The sequence below is a fragment of the Mauremys mutica genome, chromosome 1, assembly GCF_020497125.1.
Source record: "Mauremys mutica isolate MM-2020 ecotype Southern chromosome 1, ASM2049712v1, whole genome shotgun sequence".
NCBI lineage: Eukaryota > Metazoa > Chordata > Testudines > Geoemydidae > Mauremys > Mauremys mutica.
This window is the reverse complement of record NC_059072.1, coordinates 277331646-277346950: the sequence shown is the minus strand read 5'-3', so window position 1 is coordinate 277346950 and position 15305 is coordinate 277331646.

Here is a 15305-nt window from a genome sequence, read left to right as displayed (position 1 = left end):
CTTTAAATAAAAAAAATATATATTTTAATTGCTGGATATTATTCATAGTCATGTGTTGTACACACATAATTAAAGTGTCCCTGAAAAAATAGACTTGCAACGTCTATGACAGCATTTAATGGGTTGAAACCTAGCTTTGTTGTTTGAGTGACAAACATGTCTGAAACTGTTGGGAACCGTAATTTGTCTCTTGATTATTTTATAAATAATTGTGGAGACTAAGGTAGATAGGGAACGTGTTAAAACACTGCTGATATGCTAATTTGACTGCTGTATGGAATGGAAGTGAGTGGTTTGACTTCTCAACCCACGAAAGATGGAATATCAGAATAACTGAGACTCATGTATACTGGACACTGAGACTGGATTCCATATTACTGGTTTGGTGTGCAGATGTGTATGCCTGTGTAATGCAAGTGTATTGATCTGTAACTACATTTTGTCTTCTACACACAGGACACTAACATTTGTTCAATTGCAGAAGTATTTGTAGTGAAGCTTAGAATCTCAGCAGGTCTTGGACATAAACCAGCTATCCCTACTCCCAGGTTTGCATAATTGGATCTTAACTCTATAAGGCATGAGTTAGAATCAAGACACAGCAGCTACTTACTATATTTTTGGCCAAAAGAGTTCAGCGTTTGTCAGCCTAAAGTTAGGCTTCTAAATTCATATTTTATCCCCTTTCCTGAACTCTTTTTTTTCAAAAAGCACCCTCTGGTCCAAGTAATTAAAATAGAAATTATAGCTACTCAGCATTTCTTAAAATTATATATCTTTATAAAGCCCAAGTGTAGAATTAAGTGCCTACTTTGGGATAACAAAGTTTGAAAATTTGAATCTCATCGGTGTCTGAAATAAGAAACCCAGATGCTGTATTTTGAGGTGAGAGATTTTATCTCTCTGTGTGTGCTGGTGAAGCTACAGTATTTTTAGTATCAGCTATCATATTTCTGCAGGTCAAAATGTATCTCACCAACAGCTCAGTTAACATTAATTGAATTGCTTGTTAGTGGCCAGGAAAATGAGCTTTTATTTTTATTTTGAATCAAAGTGGTAGTAATAGACACATGCTTATTAAATAACACACACAATGCATAGCTTATTTTCCCCTTCATCTCATTCAGAATGGAAGGATGACTGTGTTTAAGGATAGGGAAGAAAAAGGTTTTCATCAACTGACTTCCTCTGGAATGTTTCCTAAGGGTGTAATTCTGCACTAGGAAATCTGAATTCCACAATACATATTTTCCCTATGTGCAGCTTTGTCCTGGAATTCTAATACACAAGATCAAGAAGCTGGAAGAGGAGTAAAAGGTGTGGAAAGATTGTGTGAAAAGAGGAGAAATTGGCCCCAGGAGAAAGTCAGCATATGCACAGTACAGTCATAGACTATTGAAGCAATGCAGGTAGATAGGTGTGGTGGGAGGTTTGCCAGAATATGTGCTACCATAGTTTCTTTTCCTCTGTTTCCACAGATGTCTTGTAATTTTGCTTCCCTCCACCTTATCCAGTGGAGGAAATACATTTCATTGTCCCAGGTAATTTGAATTATTCTAAACTCTTTTAGGAACAGTACATTTTAATCATAATATGCCAAATATTGCATAGAGAAACAGATTTGCTAATTAACTAATAAATAAATCTCATCCGATAAAGATGTTTAGTTCTCTCCATGCCTTTGTCTTTAGTATAAAAAAAGGTGTGGTCTTAACTCAAGTTAATTAACCTGACTTAATTAAGTTAACGTAAAATAAATTTGTTAGTCTTTAAGGTGCCACAAGTACTCCTGTTCTTTTTGTACTTAAAGACTCTTTTCATTTTGGTCTAAATCTTTTACATTTCTTTCTCTTTTCTTCTTTTTTTTTTAAGAAACCAAACCAGAAACCATAAATTTTAAACATTTTAGGAAATGAATCCCATGTGACTTCCTGGAGTGACAGGGAGAGGGGCAGACCTTACGCTCCCTGCCCCAAATGATGCATGAAAACTCTGCTAGTACTAACTAGCAGGATTCTATCCCCTAGACAGGAAATCATGTGAGAGAGAACATGTGCCTAGGGGAAAGAATGCTAAAAGCCTGACTTGAATTGTTTGCTTTGAACTGTAAATTCATATACAATTACAAATATCTTTGTATCTTTACAAATTAGTCTTTAATCAAACCCCTTTTGATAAAAGAAACCCTATTGTCCATAAAAAGAACAGGAGTACTTGTGGCACCTTAAAGACTAACAAATTTATTGAAGCATGAGCTTTCGTGAGCTACAGCTCACTTCTTCGGATGCATAGAATGGAACACACAGACAGGAGATATTTATACATACAGAGAACATGAAATGGTGGTTCGAGTTCAGCAGTTTCTCTTTGGAGTCTGTTTTTGAAGTTTTTGTTGCAAAATTGCCACCTTCAAGTCTGTCACTGAGTGGTTAGAGAGGTTGAAGTGTTCTCCCACTGGTTTTTGAATGTTATGATTCCTGATGTCAGATTTGTGTCCATTTATTCTTTTGCGTAGAGACTGTCCAGTTTGGCCAATGTACATGGCAGAGGGGCATTGCTGGCACATGATGGCATATATCACGTTGGTAGATGTGCAGGTGTACGAGCCCCTGATGGCGTGCCTGATGTGATTAGGTCCTATGATGGTGTCACTGGAATGGATATGTGGACAGAGCTGGCATCGGGCTTTGTTGCAAGGATAGGTTCCTGGGTTAGTGTTTATGTTGTATGGTGTGCGGTTGCTGGTGAGTATTTGCTTCAGGTTGGGAGGCTGTCTATAAGCGAGGACTGGCCTGTCTCCCAAGATCTGTGAGAGTGAGGGATCATCTTTAAGGATAGGTTGTAAATCCTTGATGATGCGCTAGAGAGGTTTTAGTTGGGGGCTGTAGGTGATGGCTAGTGGCGTTCTGTTATTTTCTTTTTTAGGCCTGTCCTGTAGTAGGTGGCTTCTGGGTACTCTTCTGGCTCTGTCAATCTGTTTTTTCACTTCAGCAGGTGGGTATTGTAGTTTTAAGAATGCTTGATAGAGATCTTGTAGGTGTTTATCTCTGTCCGAGGGATTGGAGCAAATACGGTTGTATCTTAGAGCTTGGCTGTAGACAATGGATCGTGTGGTGTGTCCGGGATGGAAGCTGGAGGCATGTAGGTAAGTATAGCGGTCAGTGGGTTTCCGGTATAGGGTGGTATTTATGTGACCATCGTTTATTAGCACAGTAGTGTCTAGGAAATGGACCGCTTGTGTGGATTGGTCTAGGCTGAGGTTGATGGTGGGATGGAAATTGTTAAAATCACGGTGGAATTCCTCGAGGTTTTCTTTTCCATGAGTCCAGATGATGAAGATGTCATCAATGTAGCGCAAGTAGAGTAGGGGCGTTAGGGAACAAGAGCTAAGGAAGCGTTGTTCTAAGTCAGCCATAAAGATGTTGGCATACTGAGGGGCCATGCGGGTACCCATAGCAGTGCCACTGACTTGAAGATATATATTGTCCCCAAATGTGAAATAGTTGTGGGTGAGGACAAAGTCACAAAGTTCAGCCACCAGGTTAGCCGTGATATTATCGGGGATACTGTTCCTGATGGCTTGTAGTCCATCTTTGTGTGGAATGTTAGTGTAGAGGGCTTCCACGTCCATAGTGGCCAGAATGGTGTTTTCTGGAAGATCACCGATGGATTGTAGTTTCCTCAGGAAGTCAGTGGTGTCTCGAAGATAGCTGGGAGTGCTGGTAGCATAGGGCCGGAGGAGAGAGTCCACATAGCCAGACAATCCATAACTCCATAACTCCATAACTCCCTCTGCAGTAAGGAGGGTTATCTGTTGATGCATGTTTTACTACCCGGCATGGTAACATTGGAGAAAGCATGTATCCAAAAGCCCACAAGAGGATCCAGAGGACATACGGAGACAAATACAATCTCACCAAGAATGCTGCTATTTACAGCTGGAAAGTAATCAGCATTACAGTACTAATTCTTTTACTGAATAGATTGTACCACATGCATGACAATGTCAAGTACCCATTATGTGGGCCAAGCAGTGGACCTAACCCTGACCTCACTTTCACTGGCTTTATACCCATATAATTCTGCAGTCAAGGGGACTACTACAGATTTATATTAGTATGTATTGAGAATCAAGCCTGTCATGGGGATAAATAATGAAGAGTAAATGGAATAATTTGATCAGAGGTGTTAATATTGGATAGAGTTTTAGCTGAATGGGAGTGATAAATAGTTATCAGTTCTAGCAGTTGATTGACATTAATAGTTAGTTACCATGGTGTGCTTTGCCTAAAACTATTTTTATTCTATAATTGTATACTAAGACAAAATGTATCAGTCAATGTGTCTAGTCCAATATAAACTACATAGGACCAGATATAGATATACTGTTTGTCTTTCCCTCACCCCAATTTACTGCATCATTTGAAAATATTTTCCAAATATTGAACAGGGCACAAAGCAGTGAAATTAAAGGAAGTTTCACAGAGCTTAATTTTCTTGTTTTGTTGGTTCTTCCAGAGTAAATCAATTTAGCTGCTGATTCAGGAAATCGCTTAAGCACAAGCGCAAGTGTTTTCCTGAGTCTGGATGAATTAATCTGGCGCCTAAGTGTCCTCAGCGTAATTCAATATAAGCATTTGCAAAGTGCTTTAATGAATGAGGATGCTTTCCTGAACCACAGGCTTAGTTAGTAAGAAAGAATGCAAAATTGTGACTGCAAACCACCATGCTTTGCAAAATGCAGGGTTTTTTTACTCAGATCAGGAGAGAAATAGAACAGAAAGCTGTCTCTTTGTAAAATATCTCCCTTTCCCCACTTTAGATGGAATATGGAGTTGGAATTTATATGGTTATTTGTTCATGAAAGTATGAATAGCTGTCACTTTGCTACTGCTACAAAAGCAAAATTGAAGTGACAGCAGGAGAAAGCTGTCACTTACTTCCTTCACTAGTCTTCAAACATAAAGTATTGTCAAATGTGATTCTTTTTTTTTATTTGAAAGAGAGAGTGGGAGATTAACAGAATACAAATATGGTCACCGATGGCTAAGAAGTAAACAAGATAACAACATGTAGAAACAAAACTCTGCATTGGGCAGTTGTCTACTCTTACAAGAAAGTAAACATAACAGGAGTTGACAGTACATTCTCACACATGGATTCTTTTTTGTTGTTGTTAAGTCTGTCTTTTAGGAGGAGAAAATATTGAACAGAATACAAGAGTTTTCTAAGAACTTTTTCTTGTCTAACTGGAAACTGTTGCCTATGTTTCAAAGAGCAGAACAGTAATGGCTGTCATGTTTATCCTCCCTCAATGTGGAATCCTGTCAAAGTGAAATGAGGCAGAATCCTCCAACTCAGGAGATATAGAAAATGGCACAGTTAAAATACAAAATCTGTGGAGAGTTTGAGATCAAATCAAAGTTGAAGCAATGATTTTAAATTATTCTGCTTTTTTCTGACTTGACTTTAATTTGCCATCCTGCATATTTATTGTCAAAGTTCTTCCAAACCAATGTCTTATCAGGCTGACATGACTAAGGCACATCAGTTTCATAGTCAAGGGCACATAAGGGAGTAATGTGGCTAGCATCACATCTGACCACCTTTCACTGCCTTAACACAATATATCAGGTACCTATTTTGCAGCTGGGTGAACTAGAGATGACCCAAGCCTCAAGCCCATGATATTCAGGTTTATAATCAAGTACTCTTACCACTCAGCCACCTTACCTTGTTTGACGTGCACACTCACTCACTCTCAAATTACACTGGTAAACTGAATTTATTCTTCTGTCTTTTTTCTCTATCAGCAGGTGGTCTCTTTCTTCTCCCTCTGCCTATAAAGTACCACAGCCACTATCTCCATCTTCCCAAGGTGATTGTGTGTCACTTTTCACCTGCCTCCAGCTTCATGTTAGTTCTCTCCCTGACCTTGTATGTGTGCTGTGCTTCTGTCCTGCTGGTTCACAGCTCAACGGTCAGAGAGAGAAACTAGTGATGGGGAAGAAGGTCCTGGAGGTAGTGCAAGCTGGGGACTGAGAAGGATACTGGGCAAATCTGGATTTATCTGAGGGAAGAGATCTGATTAGTGCATTGTGATGTTGTCAAAATGGCAAATAGCCTCCCTGATTGCCACTTGGGAGGTAGGCTTAAAGTGAGCTCTGCTCTGAGAAGTTACTGTCTATAATCACTGTTGTTTGTTCCTTGTTTTTCATCTCTACACAACTGTTTTCAGTTTATAATTTATATAATTTATATAATTAAAATTTGGTTTGTTTTCCCCTAGACATGAGCCCTGCAACCTGACTTGGGTTTTAAAAGTACAGCTTGGGTTTTAAAAGTCCTTCTCGCATGCCATCAAATCTAATAAAAGCTGAGATAGACTCTCAGTTACACTTGGGTGATTCCATTGTCTTAAAATCATGCCCTCAGTGACAACTGTGCAAGCCCCATTACCTTCAGTGAGTTTGCACAGGTATAACTGGTTGCAGCTTAGTAAAAAATTCCATTGGTGATGCACAAGAAGGCAAAGAATCACGCTCACTCAATCTTAGCTCTGTTGGCCTAGCAATGCCAACCAACTATAGGGGAATAACTATAGGTCACCTTTATACCACTGCATCCATACTAGAACTTGCATCAGCAAACAAAATATATCCCTAACTGAAACAGTAATGCTGATAAAACTTTTAAGTATAGACCAAACCTAGTTGTCCTGCACCTCATTTATTTACTAATGTGTGATGGATTGTATCTGTGGCAAAGGAACTGCAGTGGAGAATGCTTATCCATCGGTGTAGGTCTTGTCCACAAATTAAGGACTCACAAAAGTACTTACTATTTGTTAATAAGACTAAAGGGCTGTGGGGGGGGGAGGGGGGAGAACCAAGCCCAGACAGCTAATATTTATCTTCTACACAGCAAACAATTCTGCCAGTAAATCATTGTAAAAGATAAAAACTGGAACTACTAAACATCTTTCACTTCGTTATGCCTTACTAAAGCTAACGAATAAAACAAGTCAGTTGAGGTTATTAAATTTAATGGTTAGAATTTAATGGTTTTCTGTTTTTTTCTGCATAATGCAACTGTTCATGTCAAAGAGGAAGAACAATCTTGTGGTTAAGCCACTGGACAGGGATTGTTCTTGTCTTTGCCAGAGATTTCCTGTGAGACATTGGGCAAGTCACTTAGGACAATATTTTAAAAAATGGCCCCTGAATTTGAGTCCCTATATTGTTTCGAGTGCAACGCTGTGTACCCAGCTTTGAGTATTCATGACTAAGGCAAGTGTGCCAATAAAATGCTGACACCTGTACTGAAAAATTTAAATAGGAGGAAATGACAGCTGATCTTAACAGCTATGACTAAATATGCAATAGAGTGAGAAGTGCTATTTCAAAACATGCTATCTTTCCAACAACAGTGGCAAAAGTTGGGCAATATAAAAAGGGCATTCTGAAGAACATTACAAGGCTTTGCAGTGGTAGACTGGTCCCACAATGAATGACTGGATCATTAAGATGAGAATGGTCATAGGATGAACTGAAGTTTGTAGTGCTGTCCATGTTGTTCTTTTCATTCTATTTGAAACAATGAAATATTGGCTGGTTAGAAACTTTTTTTTAAGAGCATGGAACATTTTGGTAATGGAAACAATGCAAGATTGTGCAAGTAATCAAAAGTTTTACACAGGACTCGTAAAAAAATGATAGGTGTGAACTCATTTTAGCACATTTAGTCCCATTAGATTTGAAAGTGACCTCATTAACATATTAATGTATGGACTTGTGTATCTTGGAGAGCATTGGAATTTCATTGAATATAGTGGACTCTCAGACTGGTCACATATACCAGTTGTGCTTGCTGTTTTACCTTTTTCTTGGATCAGTCCTTGCTAAGTGAGCTACACTGAGCTAGACAAACAAAATATATGTGTTTTAACCTTGAATTTTGTTGGTATTAATAAAACAATAATAAATACATACATTACATTAAAATAACAATAAAGGTATTCAGTATCATTACAAAAGATGACCTGGTTGGTCTGGAATGTACTGTATTCCAAAATCTATTAAGCAGCGCTTCCTTCTCTTCTATTTGCCCACAAATTGATTCCAATACGTTTTCAGTTATTTTATCTAAAATAGGTTCATAGGCCACAAATTATTTGGGACATCTTTCTCTCATTGTAGACTCAAGCCACGTTAGTCTTCTTCCAGTGCTTTGGCACCTGACCTGATTTCTGAAATGTATTAAATATTTATTGCTAGAGGTTCATCTGTTTCTTCAACCAGTACCTTCAGAACCCTTGGGACTCATTCCATCTGGTTCTGGAAACTTGTGTTCATTAAGTTAGCTAAGTAAACTTTTATCATCTCCTTTCTATTGTTTAGTTCTATACTTTTCTTTTAATTTCTTGAATTTGGCTCCTGATGCATCTCTATTCCTGTCTCCCTCTTCTTAACAACAGAAATACTAGCAGCTGCATCTCTCCTCAATTCTGTTTTCCTCTTGCCTTTCTTTTGATTTGCATATAAATAATCTCCTACATTTCTTTCACTGCAACAGGCCCCAGTACTGCTTGTGGGTCCACTATAATGAAATCTTGGACCTGTGAGAAATCCCACTGATTGTAATGGGACCCTCTATGGACCCAGTGATGGCAATAATGGATCTCCATGAAGGATACTGGATTCCTTAGTCAACAGAATTTTGTTGAAGGGGAACATGAAAGAAAATACAAATGTTAGGGGGCAATGCATATAAAACAAACTAGCAAGAGAGAAGCTTGGGCAACCAGAGAGACCAGGAGGGAGGTAAAGAAATGAAGTTGTGAAATGCCTTGAAAGTGAAGAAAAACTGGTTTTGTTCTGCTCCATACCCCATTAGTTGTTATATAGCAGATTTGAACTGTAAAAGTGCCTTGATTTCATTTATTTTATAATTATCCATACGGTTTGATTTGCATTTACGCTATGATGACCTACTGTTCCAGATTTTCCTGATTTCTTCACTTATAGGGTCTGATAAAATATAGCATGGTTTTGTTATTGCCTATGGAGAGTGAGTGCCCTCTTCCTTTAGCAATATGCAAGATAAGCATCCAGCAAATTACCGGTAACCCGACTGTCCTTGTGGCTGTCCACCAGTTATTAGTCACAATGATGGTCATAGTTACTCAGTCATAGTCATAATTGTGGATATTCAATAGTCCTCAGATAGTAGGGTCCTATTGTGCTTGGCACTATAAAATCAGAGAATAGAAAACAGTCCCTGACACAAATCGCGTACAAGTACAGCTGGTTGGAAATTTTCCAATGCAATTTTTTCTGTCAGAAAAAGCTAATTTGTCAAAACCAAAACATTCTGTGGGGAAGTTGAGATTTGTATGAATCTTTTGGTAGAATCCTGGCTGATTTTCTTCCAGTTCACCTGCTTGTCTCCCTGGCTCCTTGGCCTTCCAGCTGCTGGGCTATACAGAACCTGTGCAAGCTAAAAAGGTACCTGGATTCCAGGGTCCCTATCTCCACAGGACCCCATCTAGCTGGGAAGCACAGGCTATTGGTCAGAACTGGGAGCTGTTGAAATTGATATTTATTTTCTTCATAAATAATTAAGAAAGAGAAACAACAAATAAAAGTAGCAAAAAGTAGCACCTTATTGTTGCATCCAGCGAAAGCTCATGCTCCAATACGTCTGTTAGTCTATAAGGTGCCACAGGACTCTTTGCTGCTTTTACAGATCCAGACTAACACAGCTACCCCTCTGATACTAAACAACAAATAAGCAATTTGTCAAAAGTACAAAACTTTGCAATTTTTCCCTGCTTTCCCCTGCCACAGCCAATCTCCTGCACTTTCAATGGCCACAAACAGTGGCCTCTGTCTACATCCTGTACAAAAACAAACAAACAAACAAACAAAAACCTTTCTGCCTGTGTCTGGGAAAAGAAAGGCCAGGGGCAATGGCTGAATGTCTACTCCTGGTTGTTTCTCACCCCCTGAAGTTGGCGGATGTATCCCAGCCATATCCCTAGGAGGAGAGGGCAATCCCTGTTGACTCGCCATTTGCTACATACACTATTATTATAACTATTTCATTTCTTATTTAATTATAGCTGGAGTTGGTAGTTAGGGTTACCTGACTCTTTCTATGATAAGCTTCGGTTTCAGTTGCTTATAACTTTTGCCAAACTTTAATTGAGTGAATTAGGCTGAAATTTTCCATGTTAGATGATTGTCTCAGTCTAAACTTTTCTGGAAAGTTTAAACAAAAACAGTTCTGAAATATTAAGTTAAAATATATTCTTTTGCCCATGTTTAAAAAAAAAGAAAAGAAAAAAGTTTTGTTGAGATACTGTAGCACTCCTATACACTCGAGCAGGGACTTGAATTGTTGCAGGGAGTATGTGCTTTTTGCTGTACCTGTGGGGAAAACACTCAAATCTGGAAAAGATCTAAGTTCACATATGCTCAATAGTCACTTGTTAGAGCTAAATTCTAACATTCTGTGAATTCTCTAAACCAGGGCAGAGCATGATCTTTCTTGCAATTGCTGCTGTATGATGCTGTGATACCAGACATGAGAACTGAGCACAAGGGATCTGTCTCTCTTGTATTGTCAATGCTCCCCCCGTTGGCACCCAAGAAATATGGAGGAGGAAGAACCCTGACTGAACTGGAGAGGAAACAAAAACTGGCTATGTGAAGGTAGGCAGGGGTCCTGTGGGCAGAAACATGTGATCACATAATTAAAGAGACTTTATTAAAATGGCTACACAAACGGGGGCCAAATAAAGGTTGCATAGGCAACCTAAATGCTGACATTGCGTAATGCTTGACTTTGCAGCCTTTATATTCTTTTCATATAGCTTTTGTGTATAATTTATATATATTATCACAGTATCAGAGATCAGAGCTGCATTATGTTAGGTGCTGTACAAACATCAAGTTAGAGACAATCCTGCCCTGAAGAGCTAGAAGTCTCAATAAACAAGACAAGCTAGTAATAGAAAGTGAAACAGAAGCACAGAGAGATTCCATGACTTGCCAAAAGTTCCAACATGTCATTTTCAGAGCTGTTCGTTGAACTCTGCTCTCCTCACTCTCAGTTCATTATCTTATCTGATGGATTGTCCTGTCCTTCTAATATTTAATGGGCAATTAATTGTTTATTTTAGTACATATTTAAAGCTTCCTGTATGTATAATTACTGATATGCACTCCCTCTTCTGCATTAAGTGTTAGACAATGTATACTCTATTATTTTAATGAAATAATATACATTGTTTAACTTTAAGACAGTTTTATGAACTCTCACCGCACAACTCTGCACATAGGCATCTCCAAAAATAATATGACATAGGTTGTTTGCCCTAATTCTGATTCATTCGAGGAGTGATCGTATTGATGGCTGTGAATGACAGAAGCCAGAGGCATTCTTGCGCAAGGTTTAAGGAGTAATGAGACATGGTCTACACATTGTGCATATACATCACCTAACCTGGAAATGTACTCCACTCAGTAGATTAGTTTTATTTAGAGTAATCTGCAGAGCATTTAGAGGAGCTTGCAAATGTGGCTACTTCTACCTGGAATATATGGGGATATTTATATTCTTTCACAGTATTAATGTGAACCCTTTTAGAAGGAAATTACTTGTTGAGCCAAGCTTTAGGCCCTAAGTGAGGAAATTCAGTATGAATGCTTTTATTGCATTCCCAGATCACACCATCAAGACTGACATTTTTCTTTCATAGTTATGAGTTAGAAATTTTAATTTCCTGGCTTATCTGTCTGTTTCACATCCTTACTCTATTTACATCATCAAATTTTATCTTTAATTGCATTCTGTATAGTTACTTTTCAGTCATTCCTCAGATAACGCGTCCCTCAGCAATAGCTGTTCATGCTTGATTATCGTTGTGTGTAATTACCCAATGAACTTTAACTTGGTTACTTGACCCTTTAATACAGAAGAGGGAAAAAGATATTGATCTCACTGTTGATTAGAGAGAAACAAATGAATCATATTATTGTATGACCTAGAAAGTGGAAATGCAAGTCTTTAATTAGAAATCATCTGTGTGTGTTGCTCAGCTCCTAAGCCTCTTTTTAAGATTGTCTTATTTGGTTGTAACACCACCATTGCACAAAAGAGGCGGATAAGTGCCATACAGTCATAAATCTAATATAAGAATAAAGGTGTTTGTCTGAGGAGGAGGGGAGTTTTAATTATGTAAAGACAAAATGAAATTATTTAAAATATTTTACTTATCTTAACAGTACATTATCATGCTTTTTCTCTAACAGTGACCCCACAGTAGGAGAGAGAGCTGTTTGCATTAGCAGCAAAGAGTCTTTTGGCACCTTATAGACTAACAGACATTTGGGAGCATGAGCTTTCATGAGCTGTTTGCATTAGCGATCATTTTGGACATTATTATTAAGTTCAAGTAGATTTTAGCAACATTTATTTTTGCTGTTGAACACAACACTAAATGATTACCAGTACATAATAGGGAAATGGAAAGGGGATTGTTAGTTCTCTTTCCAATGAACCCCACGTATAGAAGCTAAATTATATATGAACATGTCTGCTTGCCCATCAGGTGGCTCAGCAATTTGATAATCCCCCCTTCAACACATCTTACTCTTGTTCAAAAAGTGGCTTCCATTCCCGGAGCAACACTATTCTGAAATCATCCTTCTGCTACTGGAATGGGGCAAATCAAGTGAGCAGGGAATTGCATATACCAAGGAATGGTCAACTTTTTGTAGAAGTTTTATTTTATGTGTTGGTGTGTGTTTAATAAATATCTGATTAATAATATAAATATTGTTGATGGTCCATTGAGTTCACATGACAAAATATAACTTGTATATTGGCATGTCTCTCAGAATGAATAGCTGCACCGGAAAGCTTATGGGAATAGTCATGCTTTGTCAAACAAAGACAATAACCATCCTAAGAGGAGGGAAAGAGAGGGATATTCTGATCCCATGCCCTTTACAAACAGAAGGCAAGCGAACAATATTACATTATCCTGTCATGACAAAAGATTTTAAGTAATACAGAAATAAGTGACATATAGGTTGCACTTGGATAATAGGTGAACTTGGATGTGCCATAATAACTTATGGTCTAGATCAGAATTCAGAGTATCTGTGATATCCACTAGGTCCCAAAGGAACCCTGAGAACTACTCTAAACTGGACAGCAACAGTTGTCCAACCGTGTATCAACGTATTATATAATTTTCTGTAACCACTGGACAAAGGAGAGGCTTATTTTGTTCCTGAGCCATCCTGATAATTTGAAGATGTAGATAGATATGTGATATGTTTATAGAAGTGAATGTTTTGTATAGGAATGGGTGAAGCTTGTGAAGTTGCAGGTTTTTGTAAACCTCTCAAACTATTTGTTGGGTTCAGAGTACTAGTCTGAATTGTCAAACTTTTGATTCCTGTAATTGTAAAAACATTTTTCCCTAGGGCGATTCAACTTTAAAAAAAAAGTTTTTCTAGCTAAACTCCAGACAGAGAGCACCATTAAAAGTAAGCAGTGGAAGTGGATACAAATATACTTTTGGGTTTGTTTGGTTTTTTTCTATATTTTCTCTCTCACCACTCTCTGCTCTTTTTATCATACTTTCTTTTGTTTGTTTTGTTTTTACTCTGCTTCCTTCATTGCTTCATTTCACAGTTTATTCTAAGTGGAATGAATACTCAGTAATGATGAACTTCTGAGCCATCTTTAAAACTTCTATGGCTTTAAAATTAGGCAAACTGATTCTTAAATTTATAGCAACTAAATAATGTAGCATTTAATATCCGTTCAAAACCTCAGAGGAAATAATTTCAATACTCTGGCTTCACTGAAACAGGTAGCAGTTTTAAATTAGTACATGATTGTGGAAGTGCTTAAGGGGATGGTGAAGAAAGCCATCCTATTCTTTCCACCTGTAAACTTGGGAGCACAAAGCAATGCTGGACAGTAATGTCAGTAGCACTAGTGGGTCTTGTCATATCTTTGCTCTCTACACAACATTAAGAATATGAAGAAACCCCACAGCCATAGTTGTGTGTAATGAATAACTGTTTTAGTAACTATATACAAACATACAGGCCTAGCCACAAATGTACACTGTTGCTCTGTTAGCATCTAGCAATGTTTTTGGCAATAGAGCATACAGAGACCCATTAGAAAGCTCCCAAACTATTTAAAGGTAGAGGTAAAACCCTAGTGCAGACAAAGTAGTTTGTAGTTGAGTAGACAGGTTGATCTACAGACTAGTGTGCCCCATAGATTTTAACTTGACTTTCCAGCTTATGTGACAACTGGAAACTGCCTTGTCAGTGCTATGGTTTTATCTTCTGTTAATTAACCTGAGTTAGGTAATTTTCATGAAGAACACACCTGTTTTTCCTAGTAAAGACAAGGCCATAAGAGACAAAATAGAGCCTTATGTGTTTCTATCTTGTTATCCCCAGATTTCTGCTCTTTTTTCACACGGAATAATTCCTTACTATATGAATAGCCTCATTGGTTTAACGGAGCTCCTGATGAAGTAAGGAATTACTCCAGGTACAAGTGAAACAATCTGGCCTGTATGGCAAGATTGTAACATGCTAATTTGTTCTCTGTTTCCCCATTTCCTTATTCTGGTGGGGAGAAGTAATCTGCTACTTGACCAGCAAAACTGGTTACATGCCCAATTCTTTAAATAAATTAGGAAACATAATTCTATTAATGCCTCAAAATTCTACTCCATTCCCTCATTTTAGGCTGAGGGAATGGAGCAGAAACTGAGATGGGTTGGTGACACAGCTCTCCATACAAGCCTGTAAACCAAGGTTGATACATGTACAATGTTGCAGACCTGATTCACCTCTATGTTATGATTTAGCACCACTAAATCATTTGATTTCTTATGTGAGGACTGTACTACCTGTGTAATATTTCTACTGTAATCTCCCTAGATTTCATTTTTCTCCATTTCCTGTACAGTCTTGAATGCAGTATTTGTGTTCTATAAATAATGCAATAAAAGTAAGCTACAGTGAATTCAGAAACCAACTAAGAGTTAAAATAAGTATTTGGGAAGACCCAGTGTAAATACTGCCAGTGCCCTTAATCTCATCGTAAAATAGCAGTAGTTACTTGTCCAGGAGCATTTCCTCTGTAATTACTTGAGCCTTACTAATCCTCCTCAATATAACTTTTACCCCCCCCCCACCAGCATGCCTTTGTGGGGTTGGCCTTCTAAAGTTGACAGAAACAAGCACCTGCAATCCTGC